A 25,764-nucleotide genomic window follows, 5' to 3' on the forward strand; every position below is an offset into this window, starting at 1 on the left:
TGTAAAGACGTGTCTCCTGTCCTCGTTAAAGAACGTCATCCAGCTGTTTCTTGAAAGAAGCCAGGGTATTGGGTCCGAAAACGTCTTCAGATAACAGATTCCCCAAACTCTTAAACCATTTCCGTGGAATGTTCTGCAGTCGCGTCTATGTTTTTTCACTATCAGTTATTAGACTTTTAGAATCAGCTTATGTAATAAAAAAATATTAGACTCTTCAGCATATGAATGGTGGGACAAGGATATTACAGTGCAGGAATAAGGAGTTAGAGAATGATAACGGGTATATCAGCTGCTATTTCATTACTTCAGTATTGCAGCTGAGCTGTTGCTGTGCTACATAATATTTGTGGGCCTCCTGTCCTTGTGTGTGATGTTGAAGAGCCAAGGTATTTGCAGGGTGGGGGGATGTGGGAAGGGACAGACAGACATCATAAGGAATCATAAAGATGGAAGCTGCCCTGTGGAAAGACTGCCTGCTCGCCTGAGTTGACCTGCTGATCCAGCAGTTATCTGCCGATCCAGCAGGTCAATTCCTTGAGAGATTTCGCTCAGTCGGCTTGCCCAACGGTGACGTTGAGCATCTCCTGATGCCCGTTTCCCTCCGTGCTGCACAAGTAACCACTGCAATGCCTTGTGGGAAACCGGATTTGTTGTTTTGCCAGTGTGCAGTTTTCAACTGGGAGGGGGGTGCATCAAGGTAGAGAAAATCTCCCCCCCGGTCCAGTTAGAAGTGTGTCTTGGCCTCTGCTCCTTCAGAGCCGCCTGGTTTACCGAATAAAGTTTTATAGCCAGTGATTCAGTGTGGAGCTCCCCTTGGCGATAAAGTGCTGTGAGATGTGTTTGCTGGTTACACCCCTGATTGCGCTGATAGCAGCTGGGTCTGGCCCCTACCTGTTTTACAGCTCAGGTGAGAGTTGCCAGGTACTTATCCTCCCCATGCCCTCTGTTAGTGGCCTATCACCTGAACTGCTCTGGCAGTGCGAGAGACCAAGCAGTCCGTTGTCGCGTTGTCTAGTGCAGCAGTTCCCAACCCTGCTCATGGGAGATCAGTCTCTTTGTTGTGTTTTTGTGTGCTGCAACTGAGTTCATAATGGCATTTAATTGATTTCTGTTTTCCAGCTGAGGCAGATATAACCCCCCCCCTGCCTGCTCACTCATCGTAAAGCAATCAGAGGTGTTTGTGCCAAAATAAAGGTGGAGGAGGCTCTCCTGCAAATTCTGCAGGGGAAGTTGTCCGTAACGGTGGCCCCTGAAGTCTGGTATTTTAATTATTTTTTTTTAGATTGGGGGCTGAATGCAGAATACAACACAAGTGCATCAGTCAAAGTCAATTAAAGATGAATGAGCACTGGTGAGAGCTACGCAGAGCTCAGCTTGAAAGCAGCCCAGCAAGTGCTGTTCCTTTTTTGGGAATCGGTGGTCAGGAAATGCTTGAGAAGGGTTGACAAAAGCAGCGATAAGTACCCAAAGCTGCTGCAGACTTTCTGGTTTGGCCCGCGCGCCTGTTTGATCTGGTGTGAGGGTCATGAAAAAGAGGAACGACAAGGCTGCACCATCGTTGCATTCTTCTGCAGCAAACTCTGGGTCTTAACGTGCTCCACCTGTACAAAAGTGTCTTTTTTTTTTTCCCCCACCCCATTTGTATACTTGCTCATCTTCCTGCTCTGACACCAGTCAGGTTTGTCTCCAAAGCTTGTGGCCTGGGGCTCCCGAGTAGTGGCTCGCCCAGTTACAGCGGCCCGCTCGGAAGGGGGCGGAGCTCTGCGGTGCCCGTGGGACAGCTCGAGTGGTCGGGTGTCTGTAAACGGGATTGGCCGGGCGGTGGCGGGAGCTCCGGTTGGCTGCGCTCTCACCAGGCAAGGCGTGGGATTGGATGACTCGCGTACAGGGGGGCGGGGCAGGGGTCCAAGGGGAGTGGCTTGAGGTGGGCGTGTCCGGAGCCTAGCCATAGGCAGGGCTGTGGAAAATGCAATACTGGTGTTTCTACATCCGGTGAATGCCCCATAACAATAAACTCAATTCAGATTTCTTTTTAAAAAAAGAAGCCTGTGGGATATTGAGCTATAGGCTCAGTCTTCGGAGGATGTGGAGCAGTGTGCATTATCTGCTAAAGGAAAGCAGATTGCAGTGGGAACCTCAACACTGTCAAGCTTGTGGGAGATTGGCAGTTCAGGGCTGGGGGGGTTGTGTGGAGGTGGGGGTCCAGGAGAGGGTACTGGGTGCTTCTCGTTAATCAAGGCGAGTTGCGATTCCTGCAGGCCTGGAATGGCATGCAGTGTGATGGCGGGGGGTATCTGGTAACGAGCTGATTGCTGCACTGCCTGTCTCTGCACTGGTCTCTCTCTCGTGTCCTGTCACATGTCCCAGAGTCTGCTCTTCGGCAAGGCTGCTGTTTTTTTTTTCCAGTTAAACAAAGTTTTTTTTTCCCCAAAAAAAAACATCCTGTTATTTGTTTAGAGTACCAAGGGACGAGCTGTCTTTATTGCCTCTAAGCAACCTGTAGACTTCATCATTATCCCGAGCAGGTAGTTTTCAATAGCTTATCTGCTGTGGGTCGTGCCAGCTGTGATAAGTTTGCAAGAGCCCAGCGCATGCTTTTTCTCAGAAGGAGGTGTCGGGAATGAAGAGTGATCTGGAGGCTTAAAAGTAGTGAAGTACAGAACTTTAATCCTACACGGTTTTAGTTGTTAGACTGTTGATCTTGCACAGCGCACTGGTAAGACCTCAGTTTAGAATGTCGTGGTCAGTTTTGTTGGTTACCGCATCACACAAAAGATGCTGCTGGTCAGGATGGGTTGAGCAGGACTGCCAGATGCATTCCTGGGCTTAAAGGAATGTGCCGTTCTGGCTGGTAAGAAGTGAATCGTAGGCGTTTTGGGAAGAGAAGGCGACAGGGGGACCTAGTGTGAGTGCTGGTCTTCGGGAGAGACGTGAAACGTACGTCATTAAGGGTCTGCGAACGAAGGATTCTTCATCCCAGCTAAATTCCGCTCTGAGTTTGTCAGTCTGGCCTCCCTAACGTTCCCCCTAGTTCAGCCGATGGAGCAGTTTCTCACTTCCCTTTCTGTGCCTGGGGGAAGTGGTACACAATGCCTGCCATGTCTCGTGTGGAAAGCACTTGGGAGCCTTTGGGATGAAAGCGACTTATCTTGCACAGCGCACTGGTAAGACCTCAGTTTGGTCTTAGTCTCCACCTCAGTTGGGTGGAGTGGTGGCTCTGTGGCTAAGGATCTGTGGCTGGAAGGTTGCCGGTTCAAATCCCGCGGCCGGCAGAGGAATCCTACTCCGTTAGGCCCCTGAGCAAGGCCCTGAACCCCAGCTGCTCCAGGGGCACCGTATAGGTGGCTGACCCTGCGCTCTGACCCCAAGCTTCTCTCTCCCCATCGGTGTGTCTCATGGAAAGCAAGCTGGGGTATGCGAAAAGACAAATTCGTAATGCAAGAAATTGTATGTGGCCAATAAAGTGATCTTATCTTATTAATCCCAAGCATGATTCAGACCGACCTCGAACGCAGGTTTTTGGTTGCTAAATGTAGACATCTGATCGCTGTGTTTAAGCAAAGAAGTGGGACTGATTCAGTCCCAGCACTGGTCGGTCAAGTTTAATACGTCCCGCATCAGCAACCCTGGACTTCCCTGTTGGTGTCATACCATGAACCATTGTTCCCCAAAACACAGAAATACCCTACCCCACCGCGCACCGCAGCTGCAGAAAGAGAAGTGAGATCATAGGAGCGCTCTGTCCCCGGTCTCGAAGCTCGCTGTTCTATTTCCAGAGACTGCTGTCTGTGGTTGGGGGGGGTGTGCGCGTGCGAATGGCGATGGCGTGTTGTTTGCTCCGTTTCTGTCGAGCTGGCCCGTGCAAAAGAGCGGATCGTTTTTGTTTTTGTGCTTACAGGGGCCTTTACAGCCGGACGTGAGAGAGCGCGTTTTGATTTGAAAACCCCCGAATCCGATCGTCCCGGCTGGAGCTCCGGTTCGGAGGGGGGAGGGGGGGGGGGGCGATTTGGTTTCCGATTTCCCGTCGTTGTTCTTCACAGAGGGCAAAGAAATAGGATCGAGGCTAGCGGATGCCATCCGCCGATCACATCCGCCAGCTGCAGACCTCTGTGTGCAAGTCGTCAAGCGGTGAAGGTGACGTTCTCTGTCAGTTTGCGCAGACGGGTGAGGCTTGAATTAGGTTAAGCAAGAAGGTTAGAGATGAGAAAAGGCCGTTCGGCCTGGCTAGCCCGTTTGGAAGTTCAGAATCGATCCAGGGATCTGAAGGCTACTCCAGAGAGCGACGCCGGAGGAGAGATGGAGCTGGGCTCGGCTGTGGCGAAGCGGCCTTGTGAAACCCGAGCAGGCCTGATGGAGTCAGGCAGGGGCGGGGGGTGGGGTGACGTGGGGGAGAGCCGTCTTCCCCTCGTCCACCGCGTCGGCTGCGGTACCTGAGGGCTCGCTCCCCCTCCTGCCCCCGTGGCCGAGGGAAATCCTAGCTTCCTGTTGCCCGCGCCACAACAATGCGCCCTGCGAGATGGGATCCGAAATCCCTGGAAGGGGCCGTTGCCGTGGGAACGCGTGTTTTGTTTGGCTTTTCGCTGGGGGCAGCGGAGGTGCAGGAATGAGTCCTGGTTTGGCGGCTGCAGATGTTTTGATGACTAAGCTCTCGACCTTAAAGCACTGGGGTGGGGGTGGGGGGGGTGGAGAAGTGTGAGCCGGGCTCGGTTTCCTTGAAAGTCTTGAGCTCTGGAGCGAGTGTCCATCGGCTCTCTCTTCAAAGGCCCATCCACACGCTTGCATTCCCGAGCCCCCCACACCGCCGCCCTGGGGGGGCCGCAGCTGGGCGAGGAGGCAGGGGGGAGGTGTGCTTCTGTGCTCCCGGTCTGTGCCCTTGTACTCGGGGGAGGTAGAAGAGCTTGCTTTTGGCCATAGGCCCAGCCTTCCGCCTGCTGCCTGCTGTAGAGGGCAAACTGAGCCGATCCCGTCCAGGACGTCGAAAACCGGGCCTCGTGGGAAACGTGGCGCCTGGGCAGCGTCAGCCTCGGCAGGCAATCAATCTCCAGGGTGTCCGGAGGACCGGGGGGGCTGATGCTCCCCCTCTGGGATTACTGTCACCTGATGGGTTGCAGGCTACGCCGGGGCTGTGCCATTGAAGAGGAGGTCAGAGGTTCACCCTTGCCGGCGTGTGGGGCCGCTTGTGGTCCTGCTCGTGCCCTGGGTGACGGCGCACGCACACAGAGCCGTGTTCGGAGTTTCTGGAAGTGGCTGGTCGCTATCCCCGTTCCTCTGCTCTCTCCTAAGATCAAGTCCAATATTGTATAGGCAGAGGCTGAAGTGCCATCCGCCGACTGCTGGCATCTTCTGGCGTGCGGGCGGGGAATTCCCCCCGGAGACCCCAGTGACATCGAGGGTGAAGTTTTAGTGTGGCACGCTGAATTGGCGAGCCACAGACCTCCTTTCCTCTGGTACCTGGACTTTCAGTGCAGTTGATTCCTGTGTTAACAGCTCTGGCACGAAGGGCTTTGCAAGCACGGTCTGATGCCTTCAGCGCTTAGTAATTTTCACCATCCTTTGCTAACTCGAGGCCGGCTTTTATCAAAACTGATTGTTGTGTTGCTACAGACCACAAAAATGTACGCAATTGCAAAATAAGGGTGACTTCTTTCTTTATGTTGAGAGGGTCTCTGTGAACTTTGTACACACTTTTCCCACAGAAGATGCAATATTTGATGAGGTGGACATTCAGAGCTGGTTTGAGCTGGAACTGGTTTGGGCTCAGCGGCTGCTATGTAATACTATACTGTTATATAGGGGCGCGTGCTACGGACCTAAGTAACCAATTGTATCAAAAGAAGTTATCTTTAGCAAAGGTAGGAAGATGTGCGTAATTTTGGAATCTTGTAAGCACAGGGAAGCGTGCTAGATAACAGAAAAATATTTAAGGACTGTTCTAGTTAAATTACCTGGAGAAAAAAATACACCAAGCATTTCTGTATGTTTCGCTCCCATGTGCATGAAATAAACTTCTTTTAACTTCCAAAAAGTCTTTCGAGGGGAAGCGGGGAAAAAATTCTCCAACATTTACATTGAAGGAGCCACAGTTCTGAATGCCCGGCTTTGTGTGCCAGGCACCACCGTAGTTAAGTGCATCACAAATCATCGTGAGCACTGCGAGGTGCCTTGGCGTTATGATGAACATGGGAAATTTAAGCCACCTGCCAGCCTCTCTGGCTTAGCAGCAGTAGTGCAGCCAGCTCACCCAGTGTAGGACCTTGCGCCATGCCAGTTGTTCACCATTCAAGTGCTTTGTGTGCGTTTATGTTGTTTTAAAATAGTCCTCATGCCTGATGCACTTACTTTCAAGCAGCTGGCAGCCCAGTAAAGTCCTCTCTGTCACCTTATCAGTCTGGGGTCTCCAGTGGGCAGAGTGGAAAAATAAGGACACTTTTGCCCTTTGAAATCGTAGCCCTTGGCCCCATGGTCAGAGAAGCAGGGGCTGTGGGGGGAAATGCCCTTCTTCCCCCCGGACATCTTGTCCTTCTTGTTGTCCTGGACTGAGCATCGATGGCTGGGGGTCGGAGTTCTAAAATATCACCTGCAGAGAAACAAGGGATCTCTGTATCATTGACCCAAGCACGCAGTCCCCCCCCCAAAAAAATGAAATCACCTTTCGAGCCACGCGTGAAACGTTTGCGAGAGTTGGTTGGCCTCACGTGGGCGTGTAGCTGCAGATGAATAAATTCTCGGAAGTACAGGCGGGCAGGGGACAGTGTTTCTACAGTGTGTGAAACTGGTGCCTGCGCCGCGAGGGTACAGATCGCAGGGAAGGGAGGGCAGAACCTTTGCAGATGCATGCATTTGCAGACCGAGTCACTGGCGGCTTCAGTGTCGATTTCTAACAGAAATGCAAGAATAGCGAATGAGGATTGTACACGGAGAGGATGTGGCAATGAGAACTGCTTCTTCTTCCTCACAGTGAAGGTGTCCTGTGATTTGGGCTGACTTGAACAAGATGTGCAGGTTGAATAGTTGGTCAGTGCGTTTAAGGTTTCTAGACGTACTGATAGGCTCATTTTCTGAATGCACTTTGCTAGCTGCAGTGCATAAGGCGGAGTCCTGTATCCACTGCAGGGTGTGTGAGCCTGCTGCGGAGGGGACACCGGCTTCCTGCGATTGTGAGCAGTGAATGAGCTCCCCCGCTGGTCCTAGAGGCCCTGGAGCAGACCACCCCCCCCCACACAGGAAGGTGCTGTCAGGACACGACCTGAGGAAGAGCTCAGCCTGACCTCGGGGGTTAAGGATCCTGTGATTTTGTCACGTTGTAAAAGCGACAGTTCTGTTTATTCAATATGGGCAGGAACAGCTGGGAAGGGTCACATTATTCCAGTCGAAGCTGTGCAGTTTATTGTGAATAGGAGCTGCTCCTTCAGGCACTGGCCCGGGTGCCTTCAGCCTGACGTCCCCCAGATAGCCTGAGAGCGCAGGAACTTATGGACGGTTACAAACGAGAGGTTATTTGGCCCGTCTGGTCCGCTAGACAGTTAGTGGACAATTGACCCATGGGTCTCATCCAGCTGCTTCTTGAAAGAAGCCAAGCTCCGTGGCTCATGGCTTGTTCCACACTCCTACAACCCTTTTGGTAAGGACGTGCCCCCTGGTCTCGGCTGGCTGCCCACGTTTTCTGGTTCACTGGCGGTTCAGATCGCTAGTGGCCTGCCACACCCACAGCTGGAGTGGAATAAATAAGGAACAAGCAGCAGCTAAATTTAGGGTTTCAGAGCCACCATTGTGGTGCTTTAAATAACCTGGGAGGGGGCACCCTGACAGAAGGCCTCTCCTCTGTGTGCAGGGCAACAGCAGCTCCAGGCGATCACACCCACTCTGGCTGACTGCCAGCCCTCCACTCCTCCCCTTTACTGTTCCCACTAGGCCGAGATATATGGTGGCAGGTGTTACTACTGTAAAAGTGAGACATTAAGAAAAAGTTTTGTTCTTTTTGGTTTTACATTGTGCTAAGTGTCGTAAGGACCATTGTGTTCATGCTACAGTACATCTGTTCTAGAAACAGGCAGCCATCTTGAGTGGCTGTAGACCTCGAGTATGTCTTTTATGTGAACTGGTGCACAAATAGTCCATGGGGATGCATCTCCAGCACAGTAATTACCTGTCAAAGCTCTGTGCACATTAAAACCAACCCAGACAGGGGCCTGGTGAGTTGCAGAGCTCAGCACGTCACGACTCTGTGGTGCTCTAATCAATGCTAATTTAGTATCTTCTGGAATCCACACATTGCGGAGGGGGTAGCTTCTGTAGCTGTGTCGAGCACTTAGTATGTAATTGGATGTGGGTTTTTTTTTGCTCTTACCCTGATGCAGTCCGGTAGCCTGTTCTCTCATTGCTTGGCTGGGGCGTCCCTTTCAGCTCAGTCCCGCTGGTCACCCATGCTGACCGATTCCCTCTGGACCTGGGGTGTCTTGAGCTCTGAGCCTCGTCTCTGCCGCTCGGACTGGGAAGTGTTGAAAGGAAAAAGGGGCGAAGTCCGACAGTGGTGCTGCTGGGTCCAGTGGAACTCAGAACAGCAGGCAGCGGAGCACCTGAGCGCTGTCGACTTCTTGGGGACCTTGTTTTGTTTGCTTTCTCGTGGACATTTGAACCCCATGCCAGCGCTCACCGCGCGCGGACCCACAACACGTTCATGCCTTGGGAATCTGTAATCCTGAGAGTGAGCCCGCTGGCTACTTCATGCACTGCACCTGCTTCTCTTGTTGCTGGGGCCTGTGATGGGTTGTGGAGCGGAGCTCTGTAGATACTGGGTCCTGCAGGACAGCAGCCTTTCGCTGTAGATTCTCACTTGCCAGCAGCCAGATCACCCTACAACTCACCACTGGCAGCCCACTGGAGCCCAGCAGGTGTGAGTCTGGTCAGTACCTGGATGGGAGACCTCCTGGGGAAAACTAAGGCTGCTGCTGGAAGAGGTGTTAGTGGGGCCAGCAGGGGGCGCTCACCCTGCGGTCCATGTGGGTCCTAATGCCCCAGTATAGTGACGGGGACACTATACTGTAAACAGGTGCCATCCTTCGGATGAGACGTAAAACCGAGGTCCTGACTCTCTGTGGTCATTAAAAATCCCAGGGCGTTTCTCGAAAAGAGTAGGGGTGTAACCCCGGCGTCCTGGTCAAATTTCCCATTGGCCCTTACCAATCATGGCCTCCTAATAATCCCCATCTGTGAATTGGCTTCATTACTCTGCTCTCCTCCCCACTGAGAGCTGGTGTGTGGGGAGCGTTCTGGCGCACTATGGCTGCCATCGCATCATCCAGGTGGGGCTGCACACTGGTGGTGGTGGAGGGGATCCCCATTACCTGTAAAGCGCTTTGAGTGGAGTGTCCAGAAAAGCGCTATATAAGAGTAAGCAATTATTATTATTATTATTATTATTACTTCTCCAACAGAGGTGTATTGTGTCAGTATGGCGATTTCACCGATGTAGGACATCTTGGCATAAATATATAAAAACAGACTGATCGGTTTGTGTAAGCTCGTGTCGTCTGTGCCTTCTTTGGGGGCGGAGCAGTGGCTCTGTGGCTCAGGATCTGCGCCTGTGGCTGGAAGGTCGCCGGTTCAAATCCCGCGGCCGGCAGAGGAATCCGACTCCGTTGGGCCCCCGAGCAAGGCCCTTAACCCCAGCTGCTCCAGGGGCTCTGTACAATGGCTGACCCTGCGCTCTGACCCCAAGCTTCTCTCCCTTTCTGTGTGTCTCATGGAGAGCAAGCTGGGGTATGTGGACAAATTCCTAATGCAAGAAATATGGCCAATAAAGTGACCTTATGAACCTGTTCATAGCCTCTCTGTTGTTCGCCTCTGGTATGCCACAAAAAAACACGGGCAACTTTAAAAGGAATACAGTACGTGAACGATATTTTGTTACTTTTTGCTTTTGAAACCATTCAGACCTGTAAGATAGTAGTAATGGAATTTTTGCTTCAAAACAGCCTTTTCTCTTTGTGCACCAAACCTCGTTGTTGGGCAAGTATGAGGTCTGCTGTCTTGGCACTTATCGGTAGGATCTATAGTTCAGTCCGGTGCGTAACGAACAAGACAGTGTCAAAAAAAAGTCACAACGCCTTTTTTTTTCCCCCTCTGTGATCATGTGAGTTTTATTTAGCAGATGGTGGGGGATCTTCCGAGCAGCAGCCTCAAATCACAGGGCCTCGAAGAAGAGCCCTTTCATTTTATCCAGGAAACTTTTCTGCCCTTCCAGAATCAAGGCAGCTGACAGTTTAACTGCAATTTTTTTGTTCCTTCTTCCTTCTCCTCCGCTCTGCGATGAGGAAAAGGCCAATGACAGCCCGTTCCTCCGTTCTGGTTAAAAAGCACACTGGAATGGCAGGAATTCCAGCCTGACGCTTCTCTCCGAGTCGAGATAATCTCCCAAGACTTCGGGAATGCACAGCCTGCCGAAAAAAGGGAGAAAGGGCTAAACCAGAGGAATGGCTTTGATAAACATGAATGTGCACACCCGTGTTCTGAAACAGCACTGTTCTTAGTTTTTTTTATACTGCCTTCATGCTATGAGGGTAACAAATATTGCAGATATGTTCTGTGCAGTTAACATCATTTTAAAGCTCTGTACAAGGTGTTTGTGTAGTTTAATGTAGTACTTCGGGTAAGATTTGGCTGTAAAGGGGCTTTTCTCTTTAGGCACATTTCTTATTGAACTGTTAACCTTTTCTCTCCTGTGCTGTGCTAACCCCACTTGTTCTGTTGACAATTCCAATTCATGGCCCACAAATCGCTTGTCATACCTGAAAGAAGGTGTGTTATCTTCAACATTCACACTCCACCTGCATTTTGAAATGCATTTTCCTCAAAAAGATACCCTTTTAACTGACTCACGGGCCTGAAGATGTTTCCATGCTGTAACAGAGAAATGATTTGCTCACTGTTTTTTTTTCCTGGGAATGTTTCTGCCCGGCTTTGATCTGTGAATCTGTTAGCGGTTTCGATCATTCTCTCACGTTATTGCTTGGTGATGCATTGGATTTGATTTGATTTGATTTGATTTTCCAGGCCGGTCTTTTCCAGAATGCCTCTTTCTGACCATGTCAAAGCAGGGGCAACAAGAGGTTAAAGCTTAAAGATGGGATCGTTCCTTTGAGGACGGCTGCAAGAATGTCTGATGTAGTTAGATGGAGGGTTCAAGGACCAGGCTGCACACTCTGTTGCCTTTTTTTCCCCTCTCTGTTTGCTTCCAAGACAATGTCAAAGAGCCGCCTCTTTGTGTAATTGTGGAATTGAAATAGAACTCTCGATCCCCAGATGGCCAGGATCCATCCCACAATCCTTTTCTCTTCCTCCGCACGGAGCAGTCTCAAAGAGGCCGAGCTGCCAACCAGGCCCAGGAGTGAGAACCAGGGCTCTTCGGTCCCTTACGGCACGAGGGTCACCCCTGCTTAGGGCTTGACCCCCCGTCCCTGGCAGGCCCTCGTCATCGAACCCCGCGCCCATTCGGCGACCTTGCCGCCTGAAAGAAAGAGGATTTCTATTTCCGTTCCGGAAACGGACACTTGCTCATTTGGTTTTCTGCAATCGCAGTCTTGCCAGCTCTGTTTCTCTGGCTGCTCTGCCGATGGGTTGGCTTTGCAGACTTTCTCGGGTCTCTCCAGAGCGCGGCTCTTCCATAAACTGCAGTGGCGCCCCGGCCAGTGTCCACTACTACGCACTGGATCTGCCCAAGCCTGTTCTCTCAGGAGGAGTGTCCCTCCTCCAAAACAGCTGCCTTGTGTTAACAACTTGCAGCCTTGTTAGACAGGCATTTGGAGAAAAGCTACATCAGCTACATAGCCAATAAAACAGGACAGTTCCTTTTCCTGCAGTGATCCAGAGACGTATTTGAGCCGGCTGCAAAAAGCCGAATTTAGCTGAGCGTTCTGCAGCAGATCTTAATTCAAGTGCTACGAGCTGAACAGAGAGGGAGACGTATGCCGCTAGTTTAAGGCAGCAGTCAGAGTCGATAAAAATGGTCCTGCACAAATATGTAAACCAAGGTTTTTAGGCTCAAGGCAATGTTTGGACTCAAACCACTACAACTGCGATCGGCGTCCGGTGACGTCGGCGCTGCAGACAGCCTGACGGCTCTTTGATGGGGGGGGGGGCAGGTCGAGACCCCTTTCTCCTGCCCACGTGGTTTCCTTCTCCTGCAGAGTTATTGGCAGAAGTCCCCTTTCATGTTTCCAATTACAAGGGAGACCCTGGCTGGAACTCCCCACCCTGTGATTAAACCCTGTGCAGGCTTTCGTGAGGGTGGGGGTGCAGTTTGGGGTTTACGTTCTCCAAACGGAGCCCCATGCAGGAGTTCCCATCTTTCCCCTTGAGACGAGAGCACGTTTGTGGCCTTCTTAATTCTGTATTGTGTGACTCTTGCAAAACGTTACAAGACGGGGATTCCTTTGAGATTGCAATTCGGATTATTTTTTTTCCCTCGCTCCGATCTTGTGCCCGAGCTTCTCGATCTCCAGATGCTGCAGTCTCTTGAAAGAAAGGCAACACGGGCAGTGTTGTCCTAATTTTGACAATGGCTCGGCTCCGAAGCATATCCCCGCAGGACAGGTGGAACTGTCGCAGAGCTCAAAGTTCAGTTCTTCCTAAACAGTGTGATGTCCGGGATCACAGGGAAGACTCTAGGTCAGGGGTCTCCGGTCCTGGTCTTGGAGGGCAAGGAATTGTTAGAACCTAAATCGGCTCATGAGTGGCTTAACTGACCCTGATTAACAGCTTCTTCCCAGCTCTTCAGGTGCTCTTGCTTCACCGAGACCTGGAAGGCCCTGCTCTAGGTGTTTTGTAGCCAGTTAGTTAACTCTCAAGCTTAGTTTGGCTCCTGTGGGACAAATCTTGGTCATTTAGGTCTTGAACGGGCTGTGCTTGTTTTATATTGTTTTATACACAGCCTGACAGAGGAGAGCTGCAAGGCAGTGGGGGAAGAAGAAAAGTCTGACCTTGAGGCAGGACTTTGAAGGAAGGTAGTTCATAGCACAGCATGTGTGGTGAAGTTCTTTCTTTCAGGAAATGAAAAAACCCTATTAAAGGCATAAATAATTAATTGAATTCCTTGTTTTTTTCTCCATTTGCTTTGCCTCGGTCAAACCTTTTGTGAGCTATAGTGGCTTGTACTGGCCAGAGCCTTCTGTACAGGGTGTTTTGCTGCACAGATAAATGCACTGTCTGGCAGCAGGCAGGAGGACGTGCTCACAGGTGCATCAGTGCAGTGCCTGTCTGAATCGCACCCGCAGATCAATAAGCCACTAGCCACCCGTCTGCCCTCCTGTCTGAGAGATGCTTGTATCCTCGCAAGATTGAGTTGATCCAGCAGACGGGCCGCAAGAGCGAAGATAGGAACTTCAACTCGCCTCCTCCGATTGTCCTGATGGACCTGATCGGACTTCTGTTCATGAACAAAACGCCCTGTTCTTTAAGAGGTTTCGTCTTTATGTTTTATGAGGTGCTTGCTGCCAAACTGCGTGTCCGTGCAGCAGATCAGTTTACAAGCCAATTAATGCCAGTCTCTCAGCCATCTGGGTTCTTGAAAAATATGTTGCTTTTTATGCTTTGTAGAGCGCGGAGAGACAGCCGTTTTTTAAGCAGCTAAATAAAAGCTGATTAACAGTTTGTCCCCTTTGCTGTTGCAGCATTGGGTTAGCAGTACTCCTGTTGCTGACGACTCAGAGGATGAAAATGCCGAATGCTCCAGTGTCCATGTCTTTCCGGGGAAAGAAAGAGGCGAAGTCTTGCAGGTGGTTAAACGGTTAAGGTTCTGCGAGAGCCGGGGAAGGAACTGGCAGGCCTGGCGTCTGAGTGTTGGCCGAGCAGCTGTTTTGAATTGACTGGCGAGGAGGACTGGGAGAAGTGAATTTGAGAGCAGTGCTCAGGCAGCAGGAACCTCGTCTGGTTCACCCCACACTGCTCTTCAAAGGCCGTTTTTTTATGAATGTGCAGTAAACCTTGGAATACGTTCAGCGGTAGTAGACCGCGTTAACTACGTTTCAGAGTGCTTTCACCACGGTTATGTAACCGAACGAAAGAACGTTTCTTTGACTTTTTGAGCGAAATGGACCGTGAATACGATCTAGAGAAATATTCTCGTAAAGGGTCAGGAACCTGAACCTAGCCTGCTTCATTGTTTTCAGGATTTTAAAAGGTTTTTAAAGGGAAGACCCAAGTCTGGGAGAGAACTCGCTGTCTCGCCTTGTGTCCGCTGTTTTTGAACTGCTGCTCCACCAGGTAGGGGGGTGGTCCCAGACCACATGTTCACACACAACACCCTCATCAAGATCTGCGGGGCTGTTTTTGTCGTCTTCTGTGGGCGCAAGGTCTCAGCCTGAAAATACTGCAAGTGCGTCTGCAGACCCATACGCAGCCTTTCGCAGTGGGGACCTGAACTCTGCCCTGGAGTTTTGGCAGGCTGTCTCTGCAGGCCGGAACAAAGCTGGTCCCAGCTTCAGAAGCGCCCAAAATTATTGAAGTTGGTAAATTCCTGCTGGGTCTGAAAGAGGAAGTTCCCGTTCTTTAACAATGATGACCTGGTTCAGTCTTCTGTCAAACAGTCAACACCACCCCCTCAGCGCCACTCACCATAAGGTCTTACTTGGTTTCTGTTTTTAATTTTGATTAATTCTTCTCATTAGCTCATGTAGGTGTAGAAATAGGTGTGCTTCGTGGAGATCTGAGCTGTATTCTTCCTAAGTAAGGACAGGGATTTCATGTGCATTATTGATGGAATGGCTTGTGAGCTGTGGATGTCATGTCATGTCATTTGCCAAACCGCTTTGTACCATACGGTATCGTGGGAAGCCAGAGCCCGCCCGGCAAGCAACGAGCGCAGGGTACACCAGTCATACATGGGGACAATTTGGAAATTTGGCCCGGACAACGGGATAACTCCCTACTCTTTATCGAGAAATGCCCGGGGATCTTTAAAGACCCCTGAGAGTCAGGACCTCGGTTAAACATCTCATCCGAAAGACCGCGCCCCACTACAGTATAGTGTCCCCGTTACTATACTGGGGGTTTAGGACCCGCACAGACCCCAGGGTAGGCCCCACTAACGCCTCTTCCAGTAGCAACCACGGCTTCCCAGGAGTCTCCCCTCCAGGTACTGACCAGGCTCGACCCTGCTGGGCTTCAGTGGGCTGCCAGTGGTGAGCTGCAGGGGTGATATGGCTTCTGGCTTAGCTGTGGATGTCCGCAGTGTATGTACGCAGCGAGGGTATATTGGTGTTAAACGGCTGAGGATGGGCCGGTCCTTTTTTTGGAACAAGTTCTCTATGAAGTGTGACAGTGTGTCCCAGACGTGTCTCTCGCTGACTTGAGGCCGAGGTCCCCCGACCCCCCCACCCCCCCAGCTCCGCGCAGGGAAGCAGATGGAACGAGGGTGTGCGGAATCGACAGTCGGGGACCCTTGTCTCCCAGCCCTTCCAGCTGCGCCCTTCCAGCTGCTGGGTGCTGCACTGTGGTTAGACGCCAAGGGCTGCAGACTTCTCTCTGCTTGTTACTGGCCTTTTTTTATCCAGCGTGAGAAATCTCTCACTCGGCTTTTTTAGTTCCTTCCATTAAGCACACAGAGGGTCAAACAAGGTTTTTTGCCGAAGATATCCCTGCTTGACATCGATTGAAGGGAGCCATTTTACAGATCGCAGCCCGTATTCTCCCAAATGTGTTTTGTTTGTCTGTTGTTTTTTTTCTCATTTTTACTATGTTCCTCTCTGAAAGGGGAACTGCAAGGCTATTTTGATATTTCGGGGGTTGGAAAGAATTGGCAGTGATGAGTGCACTTCAAACCACAGCGTCAGTGAATTGGTACACCGTAACCTGTAAAACCTCCAGTTTCCATCACAAAATAGCCAAATTTCCAGGTCTGCGCAGAGCCATGTTGTGAGATTCAGAACGAGGCAACAAAACGTCCGGTGATGTGTTGTGGCCCTCTTACGTTACAAACAAGCAGGCTTGTGAAATCCTGTCTTTTAATCCGATAGGAATATTGCTCTCAACTTGGAGACGGCTTTGCCGACAAATACTACTCACTTGATAACTCTGCATGCAACACTTCTGCGGTGAACTGTCTGCTGCACAACCTGTACTCATTAACTCGTACATCACATTCCATTAGTCATTATGGTGACTAGCGAGTAGGAAGGGCTGCTTCATGTCACAATGCTCACAAACTCTTGCTCTCGCCCGTGGTGAGACCAGGGGTTTGTGACAACATAGCGACCATACTGTACTTCCATAAAGTTCCACGATTTTGTGCTTCATTCGGAATTCGTAAAAGTTTGTGATACCATATTTTGTTACTCAGACTTAATAACCGGTCTGAGAAATTAGACTACAGGTCCACTTTAACTTCTTCCCCTTAGCATCTCTTATTCCTAATATGTTCATACTGTGACCACTTCACTGTTAGGGGTTAACAAGATGTTCACCTATTTTTGTACAGATAATGGTTATAGAACGGTTTCTCTTGAGTAGATCTAGCATGGAGTAGTATTGGAGTAGCATGGAGTAGTATTGGAGTAGTATTGATATGGCCAGCAGCCATATCACCCTGCAACTCACAACTGGCAACCCACTGAAGCTAAGCAGGTGTGAGCCTGGTCAGTACCTGGATGGGAGACCTCCTGGGAAAAACTAAGGTTGCTGCTGGAAGAGGTGTTAGTGGGGCCAGCGGGGGGCGCTCACCCTGCGGTCCATGTGGGTCCTAATGCCCCAGTATAGTGACGGGGACACTATACTGTAAACAGGCGCCGTCCTTCGGATGAGACGTAAAACCGAGGTCCTGACTCTCTGTGGTCATTAAAAATCCCAGGGCGCTTCTCGAAAAGAGTAGGGGTGTAACCCCGGTGTCCTGGCCAAATTTCCAATTGGCCCTTACTAATCATGGCCTCCTAATAATCCCCCTCTATGAATTGGCTACATTACTCTGCTCTCCTCCCCACTGATAGCTGATGTGTGGTGAGCGTTCTGGCGCACTATGGCTGCCGTCGCATCATCCAGGTGGATGCTACACATTGGTGGTGGTGGAGGGGAGTCCCCATTACCTGTAAAGCGCTTTGAGTGGAGTGTCCAGAAAAGCGCTATATAAGTGTAAGCAATTATTATTATTATTATTATTATTATTATTATTATTATTGTGGTTATTTGTGCACTAATGAAGTGCTGCAGTTCAATTGATAGCCCACATGTAGTATGATACTGTGTCTTTACACATGTACTGGAAATAGGGTTACACAGGCTCAGAAAAACCTTTCCTCTGGCACCTCTAGAGTGTTGTCAAGGAATCCCACTCAGGTGTTCATTTGAAGGTTGGCAGGAAAATGTTTAGCGATTGGTTCTGGGTTGAGTCAGTCTATTAAACTGTCCCACACCTGGCTGAGAAAAAACTGTAGAGTAAATGTAGTTCAAGATGTTTGGTTTTGTTCTCTGCTGTGTATTGTACTGCCAATAAAAATGCTTTGCTTTGCTTTAATGCTTTCAGTGATCTAGGTGTTCTCTGTGTGCTGACTGGCAGGGTAGATGCCAATATTTTTATGTAGTAATTATAATATTGTTGTAAATGAATGTACAGAAGATCTGTTTGAATCTTCTTCAACTGTGGAGAATCAGGATACATAACTAAGAGGCCTGCTGGTTTTTATTCAGGTAGAGCACCTTATCTTTAAGATCTTAAAGAATCTTAAATAAAGGGGGACTTTAATAGTGTGATGAGAGTACAGTTAAAAAAAAACAGCTGAGTTTTGAAAATAAATTCAGTGAAGCACAATTAATACATCCTCGTTTCGTGTGCAGAGGCTCCATTGAACAAGACTTTAGGGTATGTTAAATGTATAACTTCACTAAACGCCAAGAAAGTCTTCCATTTTGGTCGAAACAGAAGCTCGCTCAGGAAGGGGAACTGATCCAATGAGGAATTTATGCAGGAACATATGACTCCAGCTGGAAGAAAAGAGGAAAACAATGGAAGAATCGGGAGTAGAATACCAGTGTTCCCCACCTCGGGCTCTGGGGGCAGGATTCGAGAGAGGAAGTTGGATCACGGAGCATGGTGCAAAGCCAAAGAGGAAATGAATTTGCTAGGAACTTGTGTTTGTGTTGTTCTGTCTCTGTATTTCTCTTGGGCAGGCCGGACAGCACTTACAGCCCCCACCAGCCCCTCTCCTGTCGGGTTAGGGCTTGGAAACGAGGGGGGTGGGAGTCAGTGCCCGAGCTGTTTTTGTTTCTCGCGGTGATATTTTCAGATCCCCCCCCCCCCTCTCGCTTTTGTTTTGCACAGTTTCGGTACCTGCTCATGCGAGGGCGCAGCGCTAGTTTTGGAAAGCCCCAAGCTCCAGCCCCAGCAAGGGGCCTGTGTGCTGTAGCTACAGGAAAACGGTAAAGTCAAGGCCTTCGGTGGCCCATAATACTGGTTTCAGACTCTACTGGAAAAAGCACACTGGGAAGAACTATGCAAACTATATTGTGATGCATCACCCAGTAATTCAGACATTGCGGGTTTTAATCATGACAAGATTGCAATGGTTTTACTAGGTTCCACGTTTAACAAGAGCAAAGGAGAAATTTAGCCAGCCTGAACGGTGTGTTTGACGTGGGCAGTTTGATTATTTTATTTTTTTAGGGTAAACACTGGCCTTGTGCTAGGAGCGTGCGAATTGATGGCACCCTGAGAGCCCTCTGTGTGTTCGGGCTGCTGCGTGGGCAACAGTTTGGAGTTTCAGAAGGGGAAGGAAGCTGAAGAATGTGCCCCGTGCACGGCGTGGGCACCGATGCAGAGAGCTCTGCTGTTTTTGCCCTCCTTCAGCCTTTGTACAGCAGGCGCGGTGTTTGTGAAACAGGCGGAACAAAGCCAAGCTGCAGTCAAACGGTTAGAAAAACTGGAAATGGAAAATGTACTGTTTTGTTCTGCCCCACTTCTTCTCCGGCTAAAACTGTTTGGGTGGGGGTGGGGTAAGGGGAACACATTTTCTTCACCTCTGTTTATTCGGAACGTATTTTCTCCTCTCGGTCCTCACAGCGGGCTGTGAAGCGCGCCTGGCGGGGTTTGTTCTTTCAGGCTGGAGGGTCTCCTCCGACGTTTCCTGCAAGTTCTGCGTCGGCCTGCAGCCCAAGAGCTCCTCTTTTTTTTCCTCCCCCCCCTGTGTTTTCATTGGAAGCAGCTGTCTGCCACCGTCACGAGGTTACTGTAGAGCACAGACCGGCATTTTGGGAAGGAAAAGCCGCTTTGCGGGCAGCTCGGCGGGCATGCTGGGATAGCGTTGAGCGGTGTGGTGCAGAGCTTGGCTAGTGCGACTTTTGTGGAGCGCGAGAGCTTAGACGTTGAAGGGCTGACGTTTGTTTGGGGTGATGAGGAGGTTGACCATAAAAAGAATCTCGTACTCCATGACTTTGTTGACACTTCCAGCCCCTGGTCTGTTTACAGCTGCACCCTGGGTCTATGTACAGGATGGAAGGACATCAGGCTACCACCAAGAGCAGGCCTATTCAGCCCAATTTGCCCGTTCGTTAGCAATAACCACAGGCTGAGAGCGATTATAAATTAATACAGCTGTTTCTTGATTGAAACCAAAGAGTTACACGGTGGTGTTGCTTATTTCACATTCGCACAACCCTTTGGGTTATAGAAGTGCCTCCTGTTTTGGCTTCTAAAAGCACTTCAGTGTGTACGGCAATACCCATTGTAATGCAGCAAACTTCCCAGGCCTGCACTCGTCTGCTGAAACACTTCCTCCTGCCTCCTGAGGCTGCAAGAACGACTATTGTCCCTTCCAGAGCAAGATCCTGGTGTGGTTCTGATAGAACCCACTGTGCCAATCCCCCCAGCCGCGACTGGCCAACTGAACAACTAGTGTCCTAGGGAAAACCGAATGCCAAGACCTCTTCCGATTTATTTTCTGAACGTAAAGTATTTTGAGTTTTAAATGGTATTTAACACTGCGTGTTTTTTTTTCCCTACAGAAAATATAATAATCTGGCTGGTTAATCCTTAAAATAACAAGTTATAGGTTTCTTCCATGCTGAAAAGAGAAGAAAGAAAACAATCTTCCTTCTCTTTCCAGCATGGAAGAAACCTTTACTTGTTCCTTTGCAGCCTTTGCATGCTGAGGCAGCTCCCCACCTGAACTGGTTAATCTTTAGTTTACTTTATGTTCAGATTTAGACCTTGGCCCCCAGCTGCTTCTTGAGAGGGTAGTGAGAGCTCTGTGGCGTGAAGTGCCTTGTCTTTTGTCTTTACCTTGGTAACTTTTTGTATATGTGCAGCACATGTACCCTTACGTGAACTGAATTGAATGTACAATCTTATTAGTATACCCTGACTGACCGCAAGATTTTGATCAACAGATCTGGGTGACATATCAAATATTTAGTTGAAGTGGCACATTTTCTACCCTTGATTCATTTTGTACATACCAACTGCTAAGTGCACTGAGCTTTCCATGTTCCACAGGCACATGGTAGGACGGGATGATGTCATCTGGTCTGAAGCGTGTTACCGTGTCAACAGCGGAGTGATGAGTCATCATTCTTGCGCTCAGGCCGAACAGTACAGTCAAGTCAGGACAGCATCCACACACAGCCTAGCAAAAGGGAAGAGTAGCACTTTTTTTTTTCTCTGTGTCATTGAACCAGCTGTACCGTGTGCCTGTCAGTGAGAAAAAGAAGCTACAGACAAACCCCCTGCCTTGCCTATTGGTCGCTGCTCTGTGCTCACGCTGTATGTTTTTTTCTTACACTCCTGCTAGGTTAAAGTGGCACAATCTGTAGCTGTCAGTTTCTCATCTGTTCCTTAGAAAAAAACAGTCACGAGACCTGATGAGGTTTGTTTCCAACACACTTTTACAGTCGTAGTGTTTTTTTGTACTTTTTTATGCTTATGTAACATACGAGAGACTAGTAATAAATTCCTTTGAATGTCTTGTGCAGTCTTGTTCATCTGTGGGAGGTCTGTAGTGTCGCTGGTGCTGCTGGGATAGGACGGAGTGGGGGCGGGGGGGAGGGGGTTTCTTCGGCTGTTTCTGATGGGTCTCGCGGTCTGAGCACCCGCCCCCACCCCGCCGATGAGGGCCCTGCGTCACCCCCTCCCTCTCCACCCTCTTCCCCGCAGGCCTGTTGCCATAACAAACTGGGGCCTGGAGCCAACAGGAAGTGTGCTCCGTAAGACAGCAAGGACTTTCAGAAACAGGGCAAGATTTCCAAGAGTGTAGCAGGGGAGAGAAATAAGACCTCTTATAGAAAGCCTGAGAAAATGTCCATCAGGAATTGCTGTCTTTGTGGGGACAGTGTGGAAATCAAAAGTATTCCCCTACTCATCCCCCTAGGACTGACGGAATGACAATTACAGCCACAAGAAGCCTTCTTGTTATTCTTTCTCTATTCTTTATTGCCAATAGTGGGTGGAGTTTGCATTCGGTACAGCAGGAGAACACTGATGAGGCAGGCATGCAATATTGAAACGTGAATTCAATTTGAGAAACCAAGCAGAACACAATCACACACATGCATCAACGTTACCCTGACGTGGAGCAAGAAGAATCGTACAAGAGACGCTCGCAGGAGGCTCAATAGCTGAAGATGGCGAGTTACTGACGCATAGTGACTTCAGTGCTATCAGACAAAATGCCACCTTAAATGTCATTTGATCTAACCAGGGCGGCTGTTATATTTGTAGTTCTGATCAACTCTCAACGCCAGCCAAAAATAAGAAGATCTGTACATTTTGTTTTATTTTGTCAATCGATCAATGAGGGGAAATAACAAATAGAAGAAAAAATACCTAATGATTTAATTTTGTGACACAATAAAATGTGATCAAGTCCAAGGGGAGTGAATACATGCGCTAGCTACCGTATTATTATAATCCAAATGGAATCGCCTATTAAATCGATAAGAGGCCAGAAATATTTTGGGGTCTATTTTTCACCTACTGTGGGGACTTTGGAATAGTAAATAAAAATAAATCAAGTTGGGGCTCTGGATTCATAAGGTTGTGGGTTCAGTTCCCAGATGGGACACGGCTGCTACACAGCTCTTCAGATGCACGACAATTCGGATAAACCTGTCAGCCAAAGAAATGCAGAATAATGACCAAGTCCGACTGCCCGTTGTGGTCATTGAGAGTGGGCCCTTACGTGTGAACTCTCAATGCTCATCTCTGCCACAGAGACTGAGCTGCAGGGAGTTGAGCTCTGTCCGAGAAGGCACGTTTGCTTAAGAAAACAACCGACGCAACAAATGAGATTAGTAGATGGGGTTTTTTTTCCTCCAGAGTCAACGTTGAGCCTAGATGTTCCAGGATTGATCTTTTAACACGTTTTTAAAAAGGGGGCGACGTCTTCGGTTGAGTAACTTGAAGCCAAAAGACTTGTGAAAGGGTCTCTTAATGGATTTCCCCCACCAAGGTTTATGCCTGGTATGGGGTGAAGCAGAAGAACCTTTTATTTATTTTTTTTCCTTGTATACCAGCGATTTTATGTGTCACATCTGGTGTTGCTTTGAGACTTTGTGCAGCATCTCTCAGACATAAACAACAGCCCTGTGGAAGTGCCAGCTGTATGGTCTTCATTTGCTGCAGATCCTTCCAGGCCCAGTCTTGTGTTTAGGCAGGTGGGGGGGGGGTTTTATCAGCTTGTCTGAGGTTTGGACTGTAATTGCTTGCTCTGGACTGTTCAGGAGTCTGTTGACAGTCGCCATGCGGATGGGCCCGTGCTGGCTTTCAGTTGAGCCCCAAATCCCATCACCTGCCGGGGCTGCGTTCTACGTAACCTGTCGATTTTAAATCAATGCTCAGTAGACCAAAGGAATTGGTTTGATTGTGATCTGTGGTCTGTTCCTGAACGTGTAGGAGGTGGACCTTTAAACGTAAGAAAAACAGAAACCTTGAGTTGGGGGAGGGAAGTCGAAAAATCAATCTTGCACAGGATCCAGCAAAGCGACCCGTTAGAATTAAGTAACGAGCTCGGCTACATTGAAAACCAGGAGGTGGGAGAGTTCCCAGAACCTCCTAAAGCAGGTTCCCATCGGAAAGATAACCCCTTGTCCGGTAGCTTCTTCTCCCTCCTGAAACGGTGCTCTCGAAAGAGTAGGTGCTGTGTGTGCAGAGTCCTTTTCTCCCCGGCTTCTCCCTGTACCAGCCCACACCTTGGGCACCCTGTCGGGTTGGGGACTGTGGATGTGGGTTTCCTGCTGCAGAACTGCTATTGCATCTGCTGTGCTAACTGGTTGGCGCCCCCACACAGCGCCGGCTGATGAGGGTGACAGACCTCAGTCTAGACACGCGGGCCCCCCCCGGCGCAGATCAGAGCCTTCTTGTGACCTTCCTGCAAGTCGTTTTTTTTTTTGTGTCTTCCCCACCTCCCCCAAACAAGGGCATCTTGGCTTGGCCGTTGTTAGTGTGTGGGTGTGAAAGGTGGCACCAGCTCTGCTAGATTAAACAATGTGGCTAACAGCCCTAGCAGAGGAGTTGTCGAGTTAGGGTCTAGCCAGGCCCATTGACCTCTTCCCTCCCTCTCTCACTCCTCTTGCTCCATCTTTTTTTTTTTTTGCACTGACCTGCGCTCACACTGTCCTGCGCGCGAGTTTGAGACCTCCTGCGCCGGACCTCTGGAACGTATTCCCCAGAACACGAAGGCGTGCTACTGCGGTTGTTCCCTTGCGTAAGAAGTTGGAAAAAATGAAATCGTGGGCCTTTTAGTTGTTAGCTGATCTGAGTATCCTCTCCGGCTTTGCCCCTAAAAGAAGGGGGGATATCGGTGTAAGCGAAGAGCCTGGCGCACAGACCCGCCAAACCCCGCAGCACGACGCAAAGACCGCTCAGTCGCAGGGGGGGAGACGCGCGGTCTTCACGTCTGTCGGACCTGTGAAGCGAAAAAACCGCGAACGGTTTTGAGGGGCCGAGGAAGAGCTCTGCTTTTCACTGTCGTCAGCCCCTGCCGGGATAAGGCGACTGCACTTTGAGGCTAACTCGGATTAATCATTGAAATAAATTCTGTTTATCACATTAATAAGAATGTGCTTCGGCTGGTGACTTGTGTGTGTTTGAGGAGAGGGGACAGTGAGACACAAAATCTAGAAGTATTCTTACCTATTCCTGTTGCCATACAAACCATCTTGTAGTTTTAGATCTAATCGTTATGTGCAATACAAGTATTTGTGACTGCTTGGGTCAGTTTTGTCATCGATGTTATGGACAGACACTACATTCTCTGGCTGATGCCCACAGATTGGGCTATTGATAGAGACAGGAGTGTTCTTTGTGCTTTATGAATCCTGTTTCCCTAAGGATTTGCTAAAGGGGCACGGAGGTATCTATGGGTCAGGCTGCTTTTGTACAGGACATTTCTGAACAGAAAGCGGAGCAGCTCAGTTTTATTGTTACAGTGTCGAACACATTAACCTGACAGACCAGGCAGTTCACTACTCTAGTTTACAGTACTGGAATTCTCATTCCGGCTCTCCCCTGTGATAACAGCCCACAGCCAGACGTTTCCTGAATATTCATCTTCAGGAACGGTGAAAAATATAACCGTGTCTTCAATCGCTTAAGATTCCCGTGAGCCGTTTGTTTCTGGCTGAGCCGGCTTCCCACACTACCGGACCAGAGTTGATTTGGAGCCGAACGTGGTACAGGGCTGGTGCCAGTTACTGTTTCAAATACCGCTCTGTGAAGTATAAGAAATACTAATTTGTTTAAAACCAGCCATGAAATCCGCTGAATCTGTGATGATCTCACCTGGATCGGGAAGAAGGAATTGTTCCCCCTCCTGAGTGGAGAATCAATGGGTCTGCCGGTGAGGAACCGGGACTGTGTGAGGCTGGAGTTAATCATACGAAAGACTGCGTTCTTTCTTTTTTTTTTTTTTTGAATCAGAGCTTCTAAATCCCACCTTTTGGGTTGTCACGATGGAGTTGGTGTTGTGCTGGAGCCCCGTCCAGGCTGGGCAGGGGAGGTGTGGGCAGGGACGCCCGTCAGGGCTGGGCAGCCCTTCCATCACGTGCCTCAGTTCAGTAACCCCTGGCGCCAGGGGCACAGGGCAGGCCTTGGTGCCGAATCGGATTTTGCCCCTGTAGGCTCGACCCCTTGCAGCTTTGGCCTCTGAATTGACATTTAGTTTGCCATCCCTGCACATTTCCTTGTTTTCACCCATCTGTCCTAGGGCATTACCGCTGTGTGCCCAGTGTGCCCACCCACACCCACACTCACACTGCTCATATTGGCATGCGGGTAATTGCGATTTCACTTGGCATCTTTAAAGGCAGTTTTGTGGTTTACGGAGCACCTTGAGGAGAACAGAGAGATGAAGCCAGTTCAGAGATGGGCATTATTAGGAGGCCATGATTGGTAAAGGCCAGTGGGAAATTTGGCCTGGACGCCGGGGTTACACCCCTACTCTTTTCAAGGGACGCTCTGGGATTTTTAATGACCACAGAGAGTAAGGACCTCAGTTTCACGGCTCATCCGAAGGACGGTGCCTTTTCTTTACACCATAGTGTCCCCGTCACTATACTGCGGCATCGGGACCCACACAGACCACAGGGTGAGCGCCCCCTGCTGGCCCCACTGACACCTCTTCCAGCAGCAACCTTTTTTCCCAGGAGGTCTCCCATCCAGGTACTGACAACACCTGCTGAGCTTCAGTGGGCTGCCAGTGGTGAGTTGCAGGGTGACATGGCTGCTGGCAATGGTACAAATTGGTAAATAATTAGCCTTATGTACCATTTTGTAATTTACTGTCTACGTTG

The 25,764-nt window shown here is 49.7% G+C and overlaps 1 protein-coding gene and 1 long non-coding RNA gene across 11 annotated transcripts in view; one reads left to right on the top strand and one right to left on the bottom strand.

Annotated features, from left to right (window-relative positions):
• LOC148645005 (rho GTPase-activating protein 17-like) overlaps nt 1–25,764 on the top strand; it is a 61,188-nt gene that overhangs the window by 3,241 nt on the left and 32,183 nt on the right. The window lies entirely within an intron of this gene.
• Nucleotides 17,648–20,748, bottom strand: LOC148645006 (uncharacterized). The gene is made up of 2 exons (XR_015928543.1): nt 20,437–20,748; nt 17,648–17,967 (listed from the first exon to the last, which is right to left on the bottom strand). It is a non-coding gene; the product is annotated as an uncharacterized LOC148645006 (long non-coding RNA).

Source organism: Lepisosteus platostomus, chromosome 19 (assembly GCF_059453375.1).
Source record: "Lepisosteus platostomus isolate fLepPlt1 chromosome 19, fLepPlt1.hap1, whole genome shotgun sequence".
NCBI classification, from domain to species: Eukaryota; Metazoa; Chordata; class Actinopteri; order Semionotiformes; family Lepisosteidae; genus Lepisosteus; species Lepisosteus platostomus.